Source organism: Dipodomys merriami, unplaced genomic scaffold (assembly GCF_024711535.1).
Source record: "Dipodomys merriami isolate MVZ:Mamm:240054 unplaced genomic scaffold, mDipMer1.0.p SCAF_33, whole genome shotgun sequence".
Lineage (NCBI taxonomy): Eukaryota > Metazoa > Chordata > Mammalia > Rodentia > Heteromyidae > Dipodomys > Dipodomys merriami.
In genome coordinates, this window is record NW_027204826.1 from 11686330 (window position 1) to 11706926 (window position 20597).

Sequence of the window (20597 nt, forward strand, 5' to 3'; positions counted from 1 at the left end):
CCCACTCCTGTCATTTAAGCTACTCCAGAGGCTGAGATCTGAGGATTGTGGTTCAAAACCAGCCTGGGCAGGAGTCTGTGAGCCTCTTATTTCTAATTAACTGCCAGAAGGCCAGAAGCAGAGCTGTGGATCACATGGGAGAGTTGCCCGCCTTGAATGAGAAAGCTGAGAGCCAGTGTTTGGGCCTTGAGTTCAAGCCCCAGTACTGGGACACACAGACCACACACACACTCATTCTCTCTCTCTCTCTCTCTCTCTCTCTCTCTCTCTCTCTCTCTCTCTCTCTCTCTCTCTCTCTCTCTCTCTCTCTCTCTCTCTCTCACTCTCTTCTGGTGACAAGACAGTTTTTAAGAGCTTTGGGCCATATGTGACTTCTCTATCCCCTTGGATTTAGCGCTTCTCATGTTCCCCCACCCAGGTCAGTAGAGTTTAAGTCAGGTAACAGGTGAGTTGGCCTCTGTTTAACAAATTCTCCATCTTTGTATACTGAATGCCATCTAAATGCAGAAACAAGCCACTTAAGGGGTTTTGCAGTGTACACTGGAGACGCATGCTGCCGTACCACAAAGGAGAGCTGCTTCTCTTTCTTGTTTAGCAGTGTGGGCTGCTTTTCATACTACTGGGGACTGCCATCCCTGGCCTTCCTGCACATCTCTAAAGAAATCCATCAGCTCCTTGGAAAGTTCTGGAAAAGGGCTTCTACATTGCTGGCTTCCTGAAGAGAGCTTTCTGTATGGGAGGTATCCTCTTTCTAGATAAGCTCCTTAAAAAGCCAGTTCCTCAGTGTTTTGTTTTGCTCATCCTTGTAAAGATGAGTAACATTCCGACTGAAAAGTTCTTTGATCTAAGAAGGAAGATGGCTTCTGGAAAATTCCATGACAAATCCCTTCCTCTATGTTCCTAGAGAGAAGCAAAAATGCACTTCCCTGGCACACTGAACGCCTACAATTTCTGTACAATCCAAGCTTAGAAATCCATGCCCTGTGTGTTCTTCTTGTCAGTGTCCTTTTGGTTCCTTTTCTGCCTTTGCTAAGGTAAGAAAGAGACTTCCCCATGGAAGCTAATTTTTCTCAACGGCGGCTGAGAGTAAACAGTATTGTCCTGTGAAGACCAAGGCTGCAGTCAACAACAGACCCATTGTGCTGGCCTGTGGTTTGGGAGACAGAATGAATGTTTATGAAATCAGACTTGGTGCTGAACAGTCAAAGGCTTTGTTTACCTGCAGGCTGTAGACTCAGCTACTCATTTTGCCTAAGGAAGGAAGTGCAGTCGTTGTAATTAGGAAAGGTTGATGTAACTGATGTGTTAATAAGTCACTTTTTTTTTCTTTTTTTTTGGGGGGGGGGAATTGGTCATGGGGCTTGAACTCAGGGCCTGTGTGCTGTCCCTGAGCTTTTGTTCAGGTTTACTACTTTGAGTCACAGCTCTACTTCCTGTATTCTGGTGGAAATAAGAGTCTTATGGGCTTTTCTGCCTAGGCTGGCTTCGAACCATGATCCTCAGATCTCAGCCTCTCAAGTAGCTAGGATTATAGGCATGAGCCACCAGCATCCAGCCAACTGTCATTTTTATTTGTTGTTGTTTACCTCTCTCTCTCCCCCTTTTAGGCCAGTCATGTGATTCTTTTGTGAAACCTGTCTAAGGCTAGAGCAGGCCTCAAGAAACACTGTCTTTTGGCAAAGAAAAGCAAAGGTCCTTATTTTAAGAGATGTGTGTGTGTGTGTGTGTGTGTGTGTGTGTGTGTGTGTGTGTGTGTGTGTTGAGAGAGAGATACACACATACACACAGAACAACTTCGATTTAGGCTCAGAGTAAAACAGGGTCATATTTATGGAATGGAATAGGACACATATAAGCATTACAACCATGAGCTTAGGATTTTCAAAGTAGAAAAATCATCACAAAAAAACTCCTTCACATGATACCTGTCTTACTGAGGTGAACATTTGTAGAAAGTATTTTACAATTCAATTACAAGTCAGGTGCTGGTAGCTCATGCCTGTCAGCTACAGAGGAGGCTGAAATCTGAGGATTGCAGTTCAAAGCCAGCTCAGGTAGAAAAGTCTGTGACTTTTTTTTTTCCAGTTAATCAGCAAAATGCCAGAAGTGGAACTGTAGCTCAAATGGTAGACTGCTAGACATGAGAAAAAATGCCAAGTGAGAATCCTGAAGGTGGCTCACAAGCAAACCCTCAATCCTAACCCTTCACCTTTATATTGTTTACAACTAGCACTTTAAAGGTTTCCTTTGGTCATCAAGTTTATAAAATTTCATTATGAAACTTGTAAGTTAAATTTCTTGTTGCATCATGAAAATATGACTTGTTTACTTGACAATGTGTTCTTAGGTCTGTTTGACTGTGGAAATTCTTTACCTTGAGCTACCTTCCCAGGTCCTTTATTTTTATACACCACACACACTACACACACACACGCACACGCACGCACGCATGCACGCACACACGAAATTTCTTGGCATCAGTGAAATTTCCACATGATGCAACCAAGAAGTCAGCTTTTTTGTCTCCGTAGAAGTAGGGTAAATTCATTTTCCACGCATGAGGCCTAGAGGCTTTGTTGTGATTTAGGGGCTCCAATTCAGGGCCCAGCATTTACCAGGCAAGCAATCTGATATGGAGCTGCATCCCAGCCCAAAAGGTGTGCGCTAAGCTGTGAGTCTTATATGCAGAGAACCCCTGAGATGATAGAAATAAGTAGGACTGAGCATTTTCATGGTTTCACTTCTTTCTTGTCAGCTGAGGGCTTGCTGATTCTATGTTGTATTGCAAAGGAAGGTTCTTACATACAGAGTAGATAGTGGAAAGTTTTGCAGTACTAAGTCTTGAACTCACAGCTTAACATTTGGTAAGCAGACACTGTAACTTGAGCTACACTCCCAGTCCTTTTGTTTTGTTTTGCCAAGTAAGGTCTCCTGCTTTTGGCTAGGTTGGCATTCACTCAAGATCTTCTAACCTTCACCTCCTGAGTAGATGGGATTATAGTCAAGTATCACCCTGCTGGTCTGATTTTTGAGACAGGCTCTCACCAAGGTCTGGTCTTGTCTTTTTTTTTTTCTTTTCCTTTTTTTCTTTTGTTTCCTTTCCTTTTGTTTCCTTTTGTTTTCTTTCTTTCTTTCTTTCTTTTTTGGCCTCAAATTGCTATTTCCACTTCCTGAGATTACAGGCATATGCCACCAAGCCTGTCCCATTTTTAGAATGTTTTTAAAAAGTAATCCTCTTCTAACACTTGCTTTCCTGTGTGAGGTAGTTTATACCTAGCTTTTATTCTTTCTTTTTTTTTTTTTAAACTTGACCCATGGAGGAAACAAGCTCTGAGAGGGGAAGCACAACAATTCAAATCTTCTTTTGCTCCCCTCAAGTGGTACAGAAGTTCGGTGCTGGTTATTTGTACTATCTAGGCTTTCTTCTGAGTGGTCTTGTTTCTTTGTTTCACCATCAATGTTAGTCTATTAAGTTGACAGTTGCTAGAGGAGGAAGAGGATCTGGGGATGGAATGATCTGGATTATAGTCAGTACATTTTCATAACAGTCACAGCAGTAATTCCTGCAAACTGTGCGGTTACCACTTCCTTTTGTTTATTTCCCCCGAGCAGATGGGTTTGTTTGTATTTTGCTTAAACATTAATCAAAAATCAATCTATGGCTATGTAAGTGTCATTAGATAATTCTCATTCTCACTACAGTAAATAATATCTGTTTGCTCCTGTTAGATAAGTCTGGGTGTCCGTGAAATGTCGAATAGAATTACATGAGATATGACATATGGATATGTATTTTATAAATTAGTGCTTTTATGCATGCAAGAGAAGCAATTTAGCTTACTGACAAAAAAAGAAAAGCGAAGAAAATTCCAGAGAAAGAACAGGATACCAAGACTAAGTAAATTCGGAAGTGAAAGAGAATATGAAGCTGGCATCCATAATATGCCTTTAAGCTACGCGGGAGGCTGAGATCTGAGGATCAGAGTTCGAAGCTAGTAAAGGCAGGAAAGTCCATGACCACTTCTTATCTTGCATTAACGAGCAAAATGCTCAGAGTAGGAGTGTGACTTATGTGGTAGAATACAACATGGAGCAGAAAAAGCTAAGAGACAGTACCCAGGGCTTGAGTTCAAACCCCAGTACTGATGGGGTATAGATAGAAAGGAAGTGGGGTGAGTAGAAAGAGAATATGTATAAAGTTTAGATCAAATTTTTAATAAATTGATACAATTTATACATTGGAGTAAGAACCATAAGCAAAGAATAATCTTGTCCTGAATATTTCTATATACTTCAATGATGTTTTATATCTTTCCTAGCCCATATGTATACATATATGTATATGTATATACACACCCATATATATGAATACACACACATACACTTGAGGATAGTCAGAGGGACCTACATGATATGCAGCTGAATACGTTTTTCCCTCATCTACCAGGCATAGCTGCTTATAAATAAATGACTTGAATTCTCTATGTTTGTGCAAATGTAACTGACATTTCCCTGAGCTTAGAAAATAGGAAATTTAAGTTTTGCTGAGTAACTGTATCTGTAGCTGTACATCTCCCTACATACAGAGAGGTTTTATGATTATTACAATTCAAAATACCTAGAGAAAGTGAGAAGCTATTGAAACTACTGTGAGTGCTCCCCTTTTGTAGACTGAGATCTGTTAATTGCAAGAAATCTGTTTTTAAAATCAATCAGCGGGAACTCTTTATGTCTTTCCCTAAGATTCATTTACCCTTGAAAAAGGCCAAAAGTTTAATGAAGCTTCTAAATGCCAATCTTTTCCTCCTCCTGCTGCCGAATGTGCTCCAACTATAATTACATTTGCATTGTTGAAAATATTAGTAATTCTGCAGCCAGACCTTTGAGGTGGCCCAGAAATACAAGGGAAGACGTCATTAAGCAAGCACCTGGACACTTGCTCCAAGTATCATGTGCTGGGCCTGTTGGGGGGGGGGTTACATATATATTTTTGGCTTAATTAACCCTGAGAGTGTCTAGAGAATGTAGCAAACTTGGCCAGCTCGCCTTTTACTCTATACAGTAGGTAGACTAGTAATGAGAGTTAAAAAAGAAGAGAGTCTGCCTCTCCTCTCTCCACACACTCTTGCATTCATTTAGTCCCTGCCTTTGTTCTCTGTTGATGTGAGCCTGTATAACACTATTTGCCATCGATTGGCAAATTTTTATCCTCCATATACTACGTTGGATCTTTGCTTGTTTCCATCCGTTTTCAGAGTGCCTTCTCTAGTGATTGCTGTAGGGAAATTATAGTGATTAGGGCTCCGCCTCTTTCTTGAGTGTTTGCTGGTACTGGGGCTTGAACTCAGTGCTGTTCCTTAGCTTTTTCCACTTAAGCCTGGTACTCTACCACTTGAATCACAGCTCTACTTCTGGCTTTTGGGTGGTTAATTGGTAATAGGAGTCTTATAGACTTCCCTGCCCAGGCTGGTTTTGAACCATCATCCTCAGATCCCAGCCTTCCGTGTAGCTAGGATTACAGGTATGAGCCACTGGTGCCCTGCTAGTCTCCAATTCTTGTTTGCCCATCAGTGTTCAAAAGCAGCATTTTTTAATTCAACTCCATTAAGATCATCTTTCTTCTCCGAGTAGAGTGGCTATTAAAGATATCTTAATTGACTAAAATTTCTATACTGTAAAATCAAAGTCTCAGCTCTTCAAAAAGTAAAAAACTATGAGCTTGATGAAGGCCCACCATTGGAAACTGCCTCCCAAGTTAGTCTTATATTTTGCAATATCGACTCCCACCACTGGCATTTTCCTTTAACATCCGTTATTTTCAAAAGGAGATGTTAATCATTTTCCCCTCAGGGAGTCTTGGATAATCAGCTACCTATACATTTTTCTCTACCATCTCTCTGACATGGCTATTAAAGTATGCTCTTCCACATAGCTTCTAAAACTTTTAGATCCTGCTAGCTGCCTAATCCGTGCCTGAAGAGCAGACATGTGCTCGTGCTGACTTTGCATTTGCACTTGATGTTTCCGCTCAGGTTTAACATCTTCCACTGATTCCCCTGTGCTCACCTCTTCACTGGCTCCTTCTCTGACAAAAGTTTCCAAGCTATCTTGGGATGCATTGATGCCTCCTTGGGCAGAGGCCAGGTTGCAGACACATTTGCAAAGAATAGTGAAGAAAGAATTTCAGAGTAAACATATACTTTGGTGCCTGGCACTTCAGGTTCTGTGCAGGAATGGCATATTCTCAGTAGCTCCACTAACAAGTGGGGATGGCAGTGGGCTGGTCATGTTGGTCCATTTATTTGTGTGAAAGAGCCCAACGTTCACATGTTCATACTCAACCTCCGGTCTCTTGAGTTTGGATATGTGTATTGCTGATATACCCAAGCTAGTCAGGGTGTAAGCATCATCCAAATGCATCTGCTCTAGGGCACGTAGTTAGCAACCCGTACCTGTTAGATCAGTCTTCATCCCCATGCTGTACCCTCATTCCAACCTACTTCTTATATTTCCAAATCTGAAGCTCAAGAAATTCCATCCTCTGCTAGCTAGAGTCCCTTTTTACCTCAGCTTCTCTCCCTCAGTGCCCTACACCATCTGACTTACTTGTTTTCTGAAGGCCAACTCAAAGAATGCATTGCTTTAATGCTTGATTAGAACCTGAATGTGTCCTCCCTCTCCTTTATCCCATTGTATTCTCCTAAAGGGACAGAACCAAACATTCTTTACTAAAAATAACATAAACCTGTCACAATGCAGTTCTACAGAGTACAAATAACTTGCTAGATGATTAACAGGAAAACATAAAAATACTATAAAATGATCTGAATGTCAACTTCAATATCTATAGACAGGAAGACAACATTAATAAGATGTGAGTTCTCCCAACAACTTTTCCTTTTAGACAGACTGATTCTAAGATCACTATTATATATACACAATGTCATAATATATATATATATATATATATATATATATATATATATATATAGTTCTTTAAAAAAAGAGCAATGAGGTAAGATACTCCATAAAGCCTAAATACCCAATTAATCAAGAGAAAGAACAGCAGAACATAGTGGAAAGCCCCAATACAGACTCAGAGTGTGCAAAGAATTTGCTGGAGGGAGCATCTTAGGTCAGCAAAGTGGGTGAAGAGGAACTGTCCACTTACGGGTCTTGGAGCATGGGGACCCTTTGCCCTTGGAAAGAAGGAAGTTGGTCCCACACCTCTTATCACACACCAGGTTAAACTCCAAATTGATCCTAGGTAAAAGTGTACACCACAGAACTGAATGCTATAGACGAATACATCAGGAATTCTTTCATATAACCTTAGAGCGTTCCTCCATGTTTGGAAGGAAGTCTGCAGTATCTGAGAACACAGTCTGTTGATAAACCTGTGGGAAATGACCCCTGTGGCAGGAAGGATTGAAAAGATGGCTTCTCTGTGGAATGGAATTTGGTGATATCTCTGAAGTTTCGCGCGCACATACTTTGACTTCAGCAATTTTGCCAGTGCATTTACCCCATAAATATACCAGCATGCATGCGAAAATGGCAGTTGTAAAGTCCTTTCATTATAATGTTACTTGAAATGGCAAAAGGTGAGAAGTCACTCATAATTCCATCAGTGTGGAAAGAAATAAATAAGGGCACTGGCTCTCAAATTTGTTTCTTCATTAGAATTACCTGGGATGATGATTTCTTTTTTTTTTAATTTATTTTAAGCTCAAGTCATACCTCAGACCAATTCAATCACTCTCTCTTTGCCTTCCTGCTCTTGGCTTCTCCCCCAGCTGTGGTTCTGTCTCTGTGCTCTGGCAGGAAAGGAGAGGATGCCAGGGGACCTCTCTGAGACTCTGGATACACAGTATGGTGAGGTAGAGTTGGTATGAGGTGTGCAAAGAGGGCAAGTGGTTGGTATGCAGATAGAGGCTTGCCAAATAGCGGAAACAGCCCACCTCAGGGTAACTGCACCTGTGTAGGGACCCACAGAGTGATGGACAGGTGAGGAGGCTCTTTGGAGTTGGGGGAGACCATGTGGGTAACATATTTATCAAGGACCCAGGATGAGGAATTTGACTAGGGGTGAGGAGGGTGGAGGTGGAGAAGATGAGACCTGAGTGCTATGTGGAATGAGGGCTTAGTGGGAGCCCTTTTCTAATGAAGACACCACCCTAGCCCTCAGGAAGTTCAAGGTTTAAAGAGGTACACACAGACCTGCAGACCGTGTCTGAATATAGTATGAAACGCCGGTCCCGAGTTCACAGCCTTCTGCAGGAAGTGCAGAGGCTGAGGCAGGGAAAGAACAGTGTGGAGAACAGTGGCCTCTCCTGGGCAGGGAGGGATAAAGTCTAGAAAAAGCAGAGGAAAAAAAAATCGGAGCAAAAGGGTGTGTATGGCCTGGGCAGGAGCCTGGAAGATCAAAGTGCCTGAGGGGAGGATGCTTACTGCCCAGGAGGCTGTGGGCTGGGGTCTAGGTCTAGGCTAGCAGGGCCAAGGGCCTAAATAACTCCATTCTCCAGGCTGTGGAGACCTCTCCCTGTGTGAGTGCTTCCACGCTCGGGTCAGGCTCCGCTGGAGACATACAGAGCTGGGACACAGCATCAGGCAGGGGGTGACAGATTGACTCCCACGGGGGTCAGTTTGGATTCAATGTGATCCTCAGCTCTCAGCCTCCTTCCTGAGTAGCTAAGATTACAGGCAGATCTCAGCCTCCCAAGTAGCTAGGATTTACAGGCATGAGCCACCAGCGCCCAGCTTTCAGTTGCTTTCCAGGAGCCTTTTATGCCCTTTATGTTTTAAACTCAGAGCTTGGAGCCACCCGGGGCAAATAAATGACCCTTTCCCTCCTATCCCCATTTCTCTATCAGCATGGCTAGAATCTTAGGAAGAATCTCTAGCTCGGGATGGTTATTTGCTCATACCACTGCAGGGCTACCTAGGTTGGGGAGGGAGGAGGAGGGAAGTAGCACCTTAGTCCTGAGTCTGGGGATGTTTCCCAGGGCTGGGGTCCCTGGAACATGATGAAGCCAGAATGTGGAGGTGATGGAACCCCACGTGGGAACCGATCATCTTTTCCTTGTCAAGTGACCCTAATACCATCTGATGTATCTCTCTTCTTTTTAATAAGAGCTCCTGGTCTCAGGCACCTCGGGGTAAGATCGCAGCTCAGAAACTTGCAACCAGAGGTCTCAGAGGGCATCCTGTGCACCTATGCATGCCAGTAATGGCTTATTGTAGGAGGACGGGGGTTTAAGCAACGGATAAATTTTAAAAAATAAATAAGTGAAAAAAAAACAAACTTCAGGAGAAAAAAAATAACCACAAAATCGATTGGGCTGAGGAGTGGAGAGAACAGAGGAAACGGGCCATGCACTGCCTTTGTAGTTTCAGAAGAGTTGGAATTTGGGAGCCAAGCCTTTGCGGGTTTTTGCAGGAAACAACAATCACCCCCCCACACACACACACACCCCAAATGGGAAACTGCAGGTCAGCAGCACGGGCGCTGGGAGCTCCAGGAGGATGCCCACTCGTGCCTGCATTTTAGGGGGTGCACCTCCCCGCTCTTCCTAGCCGCGGAGACCCGAGGCTCTCCTTTTGTCTGATGCGGGCGCCCCAACCGCGCCCCACACACCAGCCAAGCCGGAGCTGGCACCGCCCGCCCCGCGTGCGCGCGCGCACACACGCGCCTGCGCGCGCACCCAGCAGCCCCTGGCCCAAGGTTGTTTACTACTTTCTACTCCGAATAACACGCCAATCATCAATGCCCGCCCTCCACGCCGGCCAATCAGATCGCTGGGAAATTCCACCTTTCCAGTAGAGGGAGGCCTGCGCGGCGATTGGCCGAGACTCTTGTCCGTCAAGTGGGCATCCCGCAAGGATGCAGCAGAAATATTAAGAGACATGATCACCAGAGCCGGAGGAGGAGTGACCTTCTTCGTAAACAAGATGTCTCCCCCCTCCCTCCCTCTCAAGAAAGTGGGGGGCTGGGGAGGTGTGGGGGGCGGGGGGAACCCACATGCTACCCAGCCCTGGGGCCCCACAGGAGAGGAGCAGGCAGAGTCAGGGAATCCCTCCCTTCCTCCTTCCTCCCTCCCTCTCTCCCTCCCTCCCTCCTGCTGCTGCAGTTGTAAACACGTTCCTCTCCATGTCTCTTTTTCTCTGCCAACAGTGGCCATTACAGGCTGCTGTTTACAAAGAAAAAAAAAACAAAACCCTGCAGGACAGAGGCACCCCCTCCCTGCCCCCTCCATCCTCCATCCTGCTTGCTTGCTTGCCCCTTTTGGAAGCTTGCCGGGGCTCTTGCAGGCTTGTTTTTCCTTCTCTTGCTGTCCATGTGGGGCGAGCCATGCTTAATCCACTTGCACCATTTTCTGCGGATATTGTCCTTTTCGTCTTTACTCGAGGCAGAAGGGTTAGATCGATTTCCATTGGGACCCCTGCAGCCTAAACGGGGCAGGGGGGCAGGGGGAGAGGGCGGTGGACGCAGCTCTGCTAGGACTGTGTGGCTTTTTTTCCCCTTCTTGTTGTTTTTACTGGTTATCATCGAATGCTATTTTAATTCTGTAATTTTTTTTAGATCTTCCTCCTTTCTCTGCTTAGAGGTTTGAGAAGGGCTGTGCCCCTTCTTCTCCCCCCCCTCCCATTTTTGAAGTCAGTATTGTGTGGAACTCAGTGTTTTTCTACCTTCTGTGATCTGAATCAGGTTTCCGTTTTCCAGCAGCACAATGTGGTTGTATTCAGTGTGATAGGGGCGTAGTGGACATGAATTATTTGCGACAGGGCTGCCTAAAAGGTGCGGAGTGGATTTTGCGTGCCCTGGAGCAGCTCCAGTGCCTGAGATTTTTTTTTCTTCTTCTTCTTGTTATTACACAGGCTAGAAGCAGGAAGCTCTGGCAAGATAGCAGAATGCAGCATGTGCAATCCAGTTCAAAAATGCTCTTCTTAGGAGCTTCTATCCCAGATGACATCCAGTATTGCTTAGTTGTGTTTTTCTTTTTCCTATTAAAAAGAATGGGGGGGGGGAGGAAATCCATGAAGATAGCTTGTTTGGGATATTTTTTTGTGGAAAGCTTTGTCAACATAGAAAGGATAAATTTTGAGGTTCTTCTTTGCTGAAAGGAGACTAGGCCTTTCCTCTTCCTGTAATTCTGTATCCATTTCGGAGTTGGAAGAATGAATTATAGGGGCCCACCCTGGAGCTACAGACATTTGAAGGACATAGATCCAACCCCTCACCCCTCTGGACCCCTGCAGCCTGTGAACATTAGTGATCAGACACTTGGGGGAACAAATGGGGAATGCAGAAGGAGAAAGATAATGTTGCAGGCCTAGTATATACTGGCCAGGATTTGCAAAAGCAGCTTCCACATCCTACTTTAAGTCCCTGGAAACTCCTGATTTCTACCACAGACAGCTACCCACAACTGCTGATTTGAGTCTCCTTCCCTCTTTCCCTTCATCCTTCACTGGGAATCTCTTTCCCAAATGATTGCATTAGTGCATTGGACACAATGTGGCCAATAGAGACCTCCCTCACAATGTGAAGATAGGGTTGTGGTGTGGAGGGTGGCGACAGCAAGTTGAGAAGGCCAGAGCAGGGGCAGAGTTCTGCCTCTGGGCCATGAAGTTCCCGGCATCATCATGACACCACCTGATGAAGTTACAAACTGGGCACATGATTGAAGGCAGAAAGACACTGTAATGAAGTGTGTCGAAATGATGTGTGCTCCAGCTCCTGTTCCTGATTATCTGTCCCATCTGAGCCAAGTGATTTCACCTCACTTAGCCTCTGTGTCCCCTGCCTGAGATGGGAGCTGTGAAGTCTACAGCCCTGCTAGGGCTCAGGGATGCAGGTTAGGGGATGGCCTGGTGCCCTGCAGGGGGGTGGGGGGGTGGTTGTAAAGCATCTTCTCCCCCCATCCCCCTTCTTATTATCCTTTCTACTTATTGAGGGTGGCATATTGAACTCACCTTTACTGGGTTTCTACATCACCACCTCCCTTCTGGCCAGGTCAGCCCGTTCATTTTTCCATGCCAACAGCCTCTAAGTGCCAGGAAGTCACGTCTGAATAACCAGAGAATGTTTCCCTGCTAGAGAGTGCCAGGGCAAATGAGTCTGGGAGCCAAGTGCATTGCTCCTGTTCAAATAGCGGGGGAAGCCAAAGAGCCCAGTTGTTCCGTTCCTCAGTGACTTGAGACAGGTTTGGAATCCTAATCCAAATCTTGATGTAACCCCTCCTCAATGTTCAGGTTCCCCCACCTGCTTTTACACATCTGACTTCATTCTCTTTGTCTCTTTCCCTGTCACCATACTGTCCAGTGCTCCTGTGATGACAGAGATACACAGACAACCTAACATGTCAGACTGACCCATCTTCTAGAACCAATTTCCAGCCTCCGGTCTATCCTCCATTGTACTAGCCCCCTTCTATCACCTCATTTGTGTGTGTGTGTGTGTGTGTGTGTGTGTGTGTCTGTGTGTGTCTGTGTATCTGTGTGTCTGTGTGTCTGTGTGTCTGTCTGAGCCTGAAGCTTTAACTCAGGGTCTGGGTGCTGTTACTTTACTTTTCACTCATGGTTGATGCTTTATCACTTGAGCCACACCTCTACTTCTGCCTTTTTGCTGGTTAATTTGATAAGGAGTTTCCTGCCACAGGGTGGCTTCGAACCTCAGTCCCCAGATCTCAGTCTCCTGAGAGGATTAACAGGCTGGCAGGTTCCATGCCCACCAGCCTGAAACTCCTTGTTGTGTGATGTCCTTAGTAGTTTCATTTAACGGCACTGTGACCAGGCATCAGGTGACCTGCTGTCTGTCTCCACTCCCTTTGGCTTAGAGCATTGCTGGTGCTGGGGCTTCAGGACTGACCCCAGAGCCCTTCTTTCTCAATCTGATGCTGGGGTGCTAACACCTCTTCCTTGGGGAGTTGTAAGGATTAACTGTGCTTGGCTTCAAGTTTATTCATAGCAAGCACTGAGGAAGGGAGAGTTATTGTAAGGGTTGTTTTTATCATCCATAGATGGATGTTACCAACTCTCTAGGACTGCCAATAGAATTACTGAGAATTATGTGAAATCACTTCCATAAAAACAACTGCCCTTCGTATACTACTACTACTACTACTACTACCACCACTACTATTACTATTACTACTACTACTTTCTCCTCCTCCTCCCTCTCCCTCTCCCTTTCCTCTTTCTCTTCCTGCTTCTCTTCCTCCTCCTCTTCTTCTTCCTCCTCTTCTCTCCTCCTCTGCCTTTTATCTCCTCTTTCTTTGTCCTCCTCCCCTCCTCTTTTTTCCTTCTTTCCTTCTCTCCCTCCCTCCCTCCTTCCCTTCCCTCCTTCCCTTCCTTCCTTCCTTCCTTCCTTCCTTCCTTCCTTCCTTCCTTCCTTCCTTCCTTCCTTCCTTCCTTCCTTCCTTCCTTCCTTCCTTCCTTCCTTCCCCGTCTCTTGTTCCTGCTCCTTTTCTTTTTGGAAACCGTAGTAGGGCTTGAACTCAGGGCACAGGCACTGTCCCTTAGCTTTTTTGCTTAAGACTCGTGGCCCTAGCACTGGAGCCCACAGCTCCATGTCTGGCTTTTTCTTTTGGTGGTTAATTGTAGATAAACATCTCGTAGAACTTCTTGCCTGTACTGGCTTCGAATCTTGACTCTCATACCTCAGCCTCCTAAGTAGCTAGGGTTACAGGTGCCCAGCTCCAAGCATATTTCTGAGCAGTGACACAGTTGGGTTGGAATGCCTTCCAGCTCCTCAGGTGCATAGCTGCTCATCTGTAGGAGAGACTCAGTCTTTGATGCTAGAGGGCTTTAAAGGCTGTGTGAGACATGTGGCCAAAGCTTGACCCTGCTGTATAATGGGCAGAGCTGCAGTGATTCCTGCTGCTGCCTTTGCTTGGAGGGAAGTGAATGGCTGACCCCTCCTCAAGCTGTATCTCTAGGAGGGGCCTTCCACACCAGGTAGCCTAAGCCGGTAGGACTCTTGAGTCTGACCCCTGTTATCTGTGAGATGCGTATAGGACCAAGGGAGGTGCTCAGCTAAGCTCTGGGGGTACAAAGATAAAGAGTCACACCCTTCCCTAAGGAAGACCTCCATAGCCTTCCCAACCCAAGCAAGTATTGTACTGCCAATCTGTATTAAAGCCACAGTCCATGGTCTTCACCAGGGATTTCCCCAGCATATAGCTACAGCTCTGTGGTCTAGGCAAGTCACTCCATATCTGTTAAGTCTTGGTTTCCTCTCATAGCGGAGAGAATATTGGAGCAAGGGGCAGACAAAATAGCATCTGGGCCTGACGCTGAACTGCACAGTAAACATTAGCCCTTCCCATCACTGCTCTGCCTTTTGGAGCGAGCCCTTTGCTGAGTATGGATGATATAAACTGTAGCATACATATTTGCACGATTTGAGTTATTTTAAGTGTACATTTAAAAATAATGGGTGGATTGCTGCCCAAGTATAAAGAATTGGATCCAGGCTCTAAAAGGATTGCTTGCTGTGCTTTAGCAAAATACCATTCTCCTTAAGTTTCATTTGATCATTCTGCAAAAATCTAAGCATCTGTTTCATCCCAGCCCTTGGTGCATCAGCAAGCCGGGAGGGAGAAGCCTCCTGTCCATCTTTTTGATGCTGTAATATTTCCCTGTGAACTCCATATTTTTCTTTCCTCCTGCAGATAATTCTTTTCTCTGCAGGCCACAGTAATCCTGCTCACATTTGGGTGGGAAGTCATTAGAGGAAGAGAGGTTTTACAATAGAAAGAATTGACAGTAGAAAGTAAAGTGGTATGTTTAACTGTACCTTTTACAATAGAAAGTTACAAGTGGAGATGGTGCTGTGGAGAGAGCTGGCTCAATATCTTCACACGTACATGTAGTATGTGCCTTGGCTTATACAGGTAGTGTCTTGGGGAACTAGTTATAGATTTGTGAGTATTGTGTGTGCATGTGTGCCTTGTGTGCACACTGGTATTGGGGCTGGAATTCGGGGCCTCAAGTTCTTGTTTGGCTTTTTTGTTCTGTCTTTTAAAAAATGGTTAATTGGAGATAAGAATCTCATAGATTTATTTACTGGATCTGGCTTCAAACCCCAGTCCCTAGACCTCAGCCTTCTGAGTAGCTAGGATGACAGGCATGAGCCACTGATGCTAGAATTCAGAGCAAGCCATTTTGCGAACCTTTTTAGAAATACACACTTGGGGCCCACAGCTCTGCTAGTCCCAGACCTGCAGTGTCGTACAGAATGTTGTGTCTGGTGGAATGTTCTCTGACTGCACCCACTCACCCACAGTAGCTGAGAGCTCATGAATGGTAGCCACTGCTACCCAGGAACTGAATTTCAGGTTTTATTTCACTTGACCTTGAATGGTTACATGGTAACTGGTCGTTCACAGCACAGGTGAAACCACAAGAATCACAAAATACTTTCCTCTTAAAGTAGTTGTTTCATTCAGGGTGCATTGTAGATACTTTTCTCTTGTCCTGGCCATTTTTAGGACTGTCAAAAGAGATGTGCCCATTAAAGAAAAATACAACATAACCATTTAGACCAGGTGCTGCCTGATTGCACAGTGTGTGTGTGTGTGTGTGTGTGTGTGTGTGTGTGTGTGTGTGTGTGTGTGTGTGTGTGTGTGTGTGTGTGTGTGTGTGTGTGTGTGTGTGTGTGTGTGTGTGTGTGTGTGTGTGTGTGTGTGTGTGTGTGTACTGTTGGTGTTGCTCAATGGAAAACACTAAGTACTTACAGTGACCTAAACCAGAGCAAATTATGTATAACTGAGTTCCAGGAGTTAAAGTACTAAGGGAGATGGTAGTGTCTGCTGATTCATAGATATTCAGAAGCAGTTTTGTGGCTGTGAAAATAAACTGCCTTTTAAACATTTTGGGATAAAATGGAAAATCATTTGAGTTGAAATTTTTAGTTAAGTTTGATTTTTTTTTAAATTTCTTCTTTGTGAGATTCCTTTCTACCCCACCTCCAGCTCTGTTGTTTGAGATCTAAAGAATAGAGCCTGGCTAGTCTGGTCAGTTTCAATTTTATTTAAATTCATTTTGCCTTCATGCCTTTTTAATCTAGCACAGTCCCGCGACGTATTTGGCTCAGAGTACTCCCAGGAAACGAAACTATAAAAACATTTTCATGAAAAACATTTCCACTTATATTTAATTTTTCTTCAATAGGAAAAAAAATTCCCAATGTAATCTTTCCTCTCCCCTTTAGAAATAAATCGCATGCTTTAGAAATAACATCAGTCTACCAAATGCACTCAGCTATTTAATGGAGATACAAAGGCCCCAGGGACCCTGCCTTTCAGAGGCATGGACCCTGTCTTTCAGGATGCTGAGAAATTGGGACAAGGCCCTCACACAACAAATTGGTACTGCACTAAGCAGGGAGCCTGCCGTGAAGTCTCTCCTTCATCTTAAACCTCCATCCTCATTCTTACCATCACTCTCTCCCCCCCCCCCCCCTCCAGTTTTATTGTTGTTTCTTGGTGCCAGAACTAGAGCTTGAACTCAGGGCCTGACACTCTACCTACTTCTGGATTTGGGGGTGGTTAAGGAGCTAAGAGTATCACAGACTTTTACTGCCCGGGCTGGCTTTGGAACTCTGATCCATAGAACTCGGCCTCCTGAGTAGCTAGGATGATAGGCACAAACCACTAACTTCCTGCTCAAATTTTATCTCTGAACAACTTGTAAATGCCTGCCAAGTCTAGCTGATGTTGAAATTCCTTTCTTTCCAAACTTCCATGTGATGTCTGGGACCAGCTCTGTGGGAAGGTGTTAGAACATACCACAGAGTGTGGCTTACACTTTTCTTGATGGAGAAAGGCAAGTTAGCCGGTATTAGCAGCAGAATTTGATCTTCACTTGACCCTTTGATTTTGTTGTCATCGTTGCATAGAAGTTATTAAGCTCATCAAGAAACTCATCCTCAGAGGGGCATGGACCAAGACCTGAAATGAGAGAAAGCTATTAAAAAAAAAAAAAAAAGGGCGGCATACCACAGCCAATTGGAGCTCCACCATGTTTTGTGACAGTTATAAAACCCATGTACATTGGGATCTGTGCAAAACCCAGCACAATCACCTGCAAAATAACAAGCAGCATATTTATTGAGAGCACATTTTATTTATGTTTTCCAACAGCCAAAGTGGTACTTTCTACCAGCCAGCATTGTTCTTACCAGTGAGCAAACCTAGACCTAGGAAAACTAATTGTCTGCACACACCTGGCAAGATAGCATTTGAACCAAGACAGACCTGGTTTTTTAAAGTGTATGCTTTTCATTTGTTTTACAGCCTCTATAATTTTTGTACCGAGACACTGAGAAAATTGTGTGTTGCTTGTTTTCCCTTAAGAAAGAACCTAGTAAAATGAAATTTTCCAGTTTGTAAGCTTTTCCCTTAAGAGGGGGAAAGAAACTCTTAGATTTCTAAAACAAGAAGAAAGATGGAGTTTTTTTTAAAAGAATAAATATGAAAAGGAGCGTTATTATATCTGGGTTTTCTGAATATGATTTTTGTGATCTTGTAAATTTTTCAGCATGAAAAGATGTAGAATTTTGAAAATTGACTCACTTTTTTAAAATATAAAAATCGCTTTCTTTTCATTCTTCATTTCTTTCTCCTTCCTCTCCCCCTTTTTTCTTTTTTGCCCAAGCTGACTTCAGATTACAGTACTCAGCCTCTGGAATGGCTATAATGGCAGCCCCTGGTATTTGTTTTATACTTGTTTTTGTCTAGTTGCCGTACCTGATCTTTTCTGCTCAAGGCTAGTACTCTACCACTTTGAGCCACCGTGCTACTTCTGGTTTCTGAGTGGTTAGTTGAAGAGTCTCACAGGGCTTTTCTGACTGGGCTGGCTTTGAACTGTGATCCTCGCCTCCTGAGTAGCTAGGATTATAAGCATGAGCCACCAGCACCTAGCTAAAGATCAGATTCTTAAGTGAAAGGGTGAATGTATAAGCTGATTGAGTTATAGGTTGTGCTGTATTGGATATAAGAATGCATATGTGTTAGAATAAATTTCAACAAGGAGAAAGAGCTGGGGCAGCTTATGGCATTGTACATCTGTTGGACTTCTCCATTATAATTCTGTGCAGTTAAAGCCATATGCCATGTCTTTGTGCTTGGTTGCATGACCACACATGGATTCAACTTCTTGAAATATTGCCTAGTGCTTGACTCCAAACGGTACCATTAAGGGCTTTTGAAATATCACCATGTTTCTAAGCATTTAGGACAATTTCTGTTGTTCATATCAAAACCTAGTCTCAACTACCTTCAGATTCCATGTTCAGTGCTGAGCGTAAAAGCCCATGTGTCATGGAAAACTGTGCTACTAGAAGTTTGGGGTCTTGAGTAAGTTGTATACTTAATAGATCAGAGTTGTGAGTGAGCAGTAGCCTGGCCTCTCATACCATCTATTTGTTAAATGGAAGAATGACCAGACCATGAAATGCTCAAGCCTTTGGGAGGATGAGATGTCAGTACCTGGCTTTCTATGTTAGCTTGTTGAACAATTTGCTGACAGACATATTCTGTACTGCTTTCCCTCTACTCTAGTGAATATCGTTTAATCATCTCTCACCAACGAGGGAGCATCAGCGAGCGTAGCTTGTATTGTGCTTAATCCACTGATACCCATAGGCCACTGGGAGGCAGTTTGCCCTCTGCTGAAGGTTCCTTGTGCTCATTGTGTTCAAATAGTGTGGGGTTTCATTTATGCGCTTCCCTTTCTGTTTGATAGACAGTGCAGTAAGAGGAAAGACTGTCTCCATCAGCTCATCTGGAGGTGAATACTTACTATGCTTTTTTAAAAAAACTTTTTTTCCCTAAGAATGCTTAAAAAATAGATTTCCAAGTTTATTGGATTTGTATGTGAGAGTAAATAGGCAGCAAGTAAAGCCTGCCATCTTTCTAGACCTTGGCTAGACTTTAGAAATGAATTTTTGCTGAAAAATATCTTATCATCAGTCTGTTTGGAATAGTTCTTTCTTTCTTGCTTGCTTGCTTTCTTGCTTTCTTTCTTTCCATGGTTTTTTGTTGTTGCTTTGTTTTGTTTTATTAACCTCCTGCCATCCACTACATGTCTATTTCTGATTCACTCTCTTTTCTCTTTTATAGTATGATAGTATTGGGATATTTAAAATGAAGATAACACACTAACCCACCCTAAGCCTAAGTCAGACATAAACAGAAATCTTCAGGTTGTGTCATTGCCCATACCCTAGACCGATCTTCACTGTGGATGAATGGCACAGTATTTGAGATGCCCCTTTATACCTTGCCAGAAGTAAATATAATCAGGAAGGGCTTACTGTGGGTCCTGTCTTTCTCCTCCTGTTTGTCTCCATGCCTCCCTCCAAAGAATTCTTGGTCAGTGCCAGCCCTACAGGGAGACCATTTATCTGACAGGTAAGGTAGAGTCCTAGGACTCCTAGTGTTTGAACCCCACCTCCCCAGCTAAGAGATCTTCGTGGTCTCCCAAAGTCCACAGGGCAAGTACTCCCTCTAGAGGACATAGCCATCCAACCCTCCACTGGACAGCTGTTAGAAATCGTGTTAGAATTTTGGGGGTAAAATGGATCCTGGATCCTGGGGTGAGAGCAACCCCAAGTTCCTGATCTACCACAGTCTCTCTGATTAGCAGCACAAGCTGGGCAAGCTCTTTTGCAGCTTAATAACCTGCCTCTAAAAAGTAGCATTGCCTGCCTGAAGTTCCAACAAAAGAATTCCTTGGACCTATGAATGAAAGATCAGCCTAGTGGCAAGGCCATGCTGAGTGCAGTGCTGGTGTCACACCTCTAATCCTAGCCACTCAGAAGACTGAGATTTGAGGATCACAGGCTAAAGCAGGAATGTCCATGAGATTCTTATCTCCAATTAACCAAAAAGCCAGAAGTGAAACTGTGGCTTAAATGGGTAAAATGCTGGCCTCGAACCAAAAACTCAAGGACATCACCGAGGCCTTGAATTCAAGCTCCAAGACACTCTCTCTCTCTCTCTCTCTCTCTCTCTCTCTCTCTCTCTCTCTCTCTCTCTCTCTCTCTCTCTCTCTCTCTCTCTCTCACACACACACACACACAAAACACACACACACACACACACACACACACAGAGTTTATATCACGCCTATTTAATCAGAGTAATCAGAGATTCAACCACTCCTGGAGTAAGGTAGGACTTGATCCATTTCAGTCACCCTGCTGGGCAGGGGTGGGGGAGCATGTGTACCCAAAAGGGTACAGCAGAGTGATCCCCCTCCGATGCATATCCCATTATGCTGAGGCCGCCAAAGTAAGAACATGGTAGCATTTGCACAACATCCGTGGCCTCAATTCTCCATTATTCCCCAGTGAGGATCATTTCATTTCAGGCCAGTCACTGGGGGAAGAAAAAGTAGATCAAGCTTTTTTAGATGAGATTTCAGTTGAAACCCTGAACAAACTCCTCTTCTGTGCCTTCCCTGCCACGTGGTGTAGGTCTGGAAACTATGTAGGAAAGATTCTATGTCGGAAAGATTTTTTTTTTTTTTTTGCTGATGAAAGAATCTGATCTCTTGTATGGCCTAACTTGCAAAGATGGGAGCAGCAG

At 44.2% G+C, this 20597-nt stretch overlaps 1 protein-coding gene across 1 annotated transcript in view; it reads left to right on the forward strand.

Moving 5' to 3' along the window:
* The window catches only part of Igf1r (insulin like growth factor 1 receptor), a 222258-nt gene that overhangs the window by 134810 nt on the left and 66851 nt on the right, over nt 1–20597 (forward strand). The window lies entirely within an intron of this gene.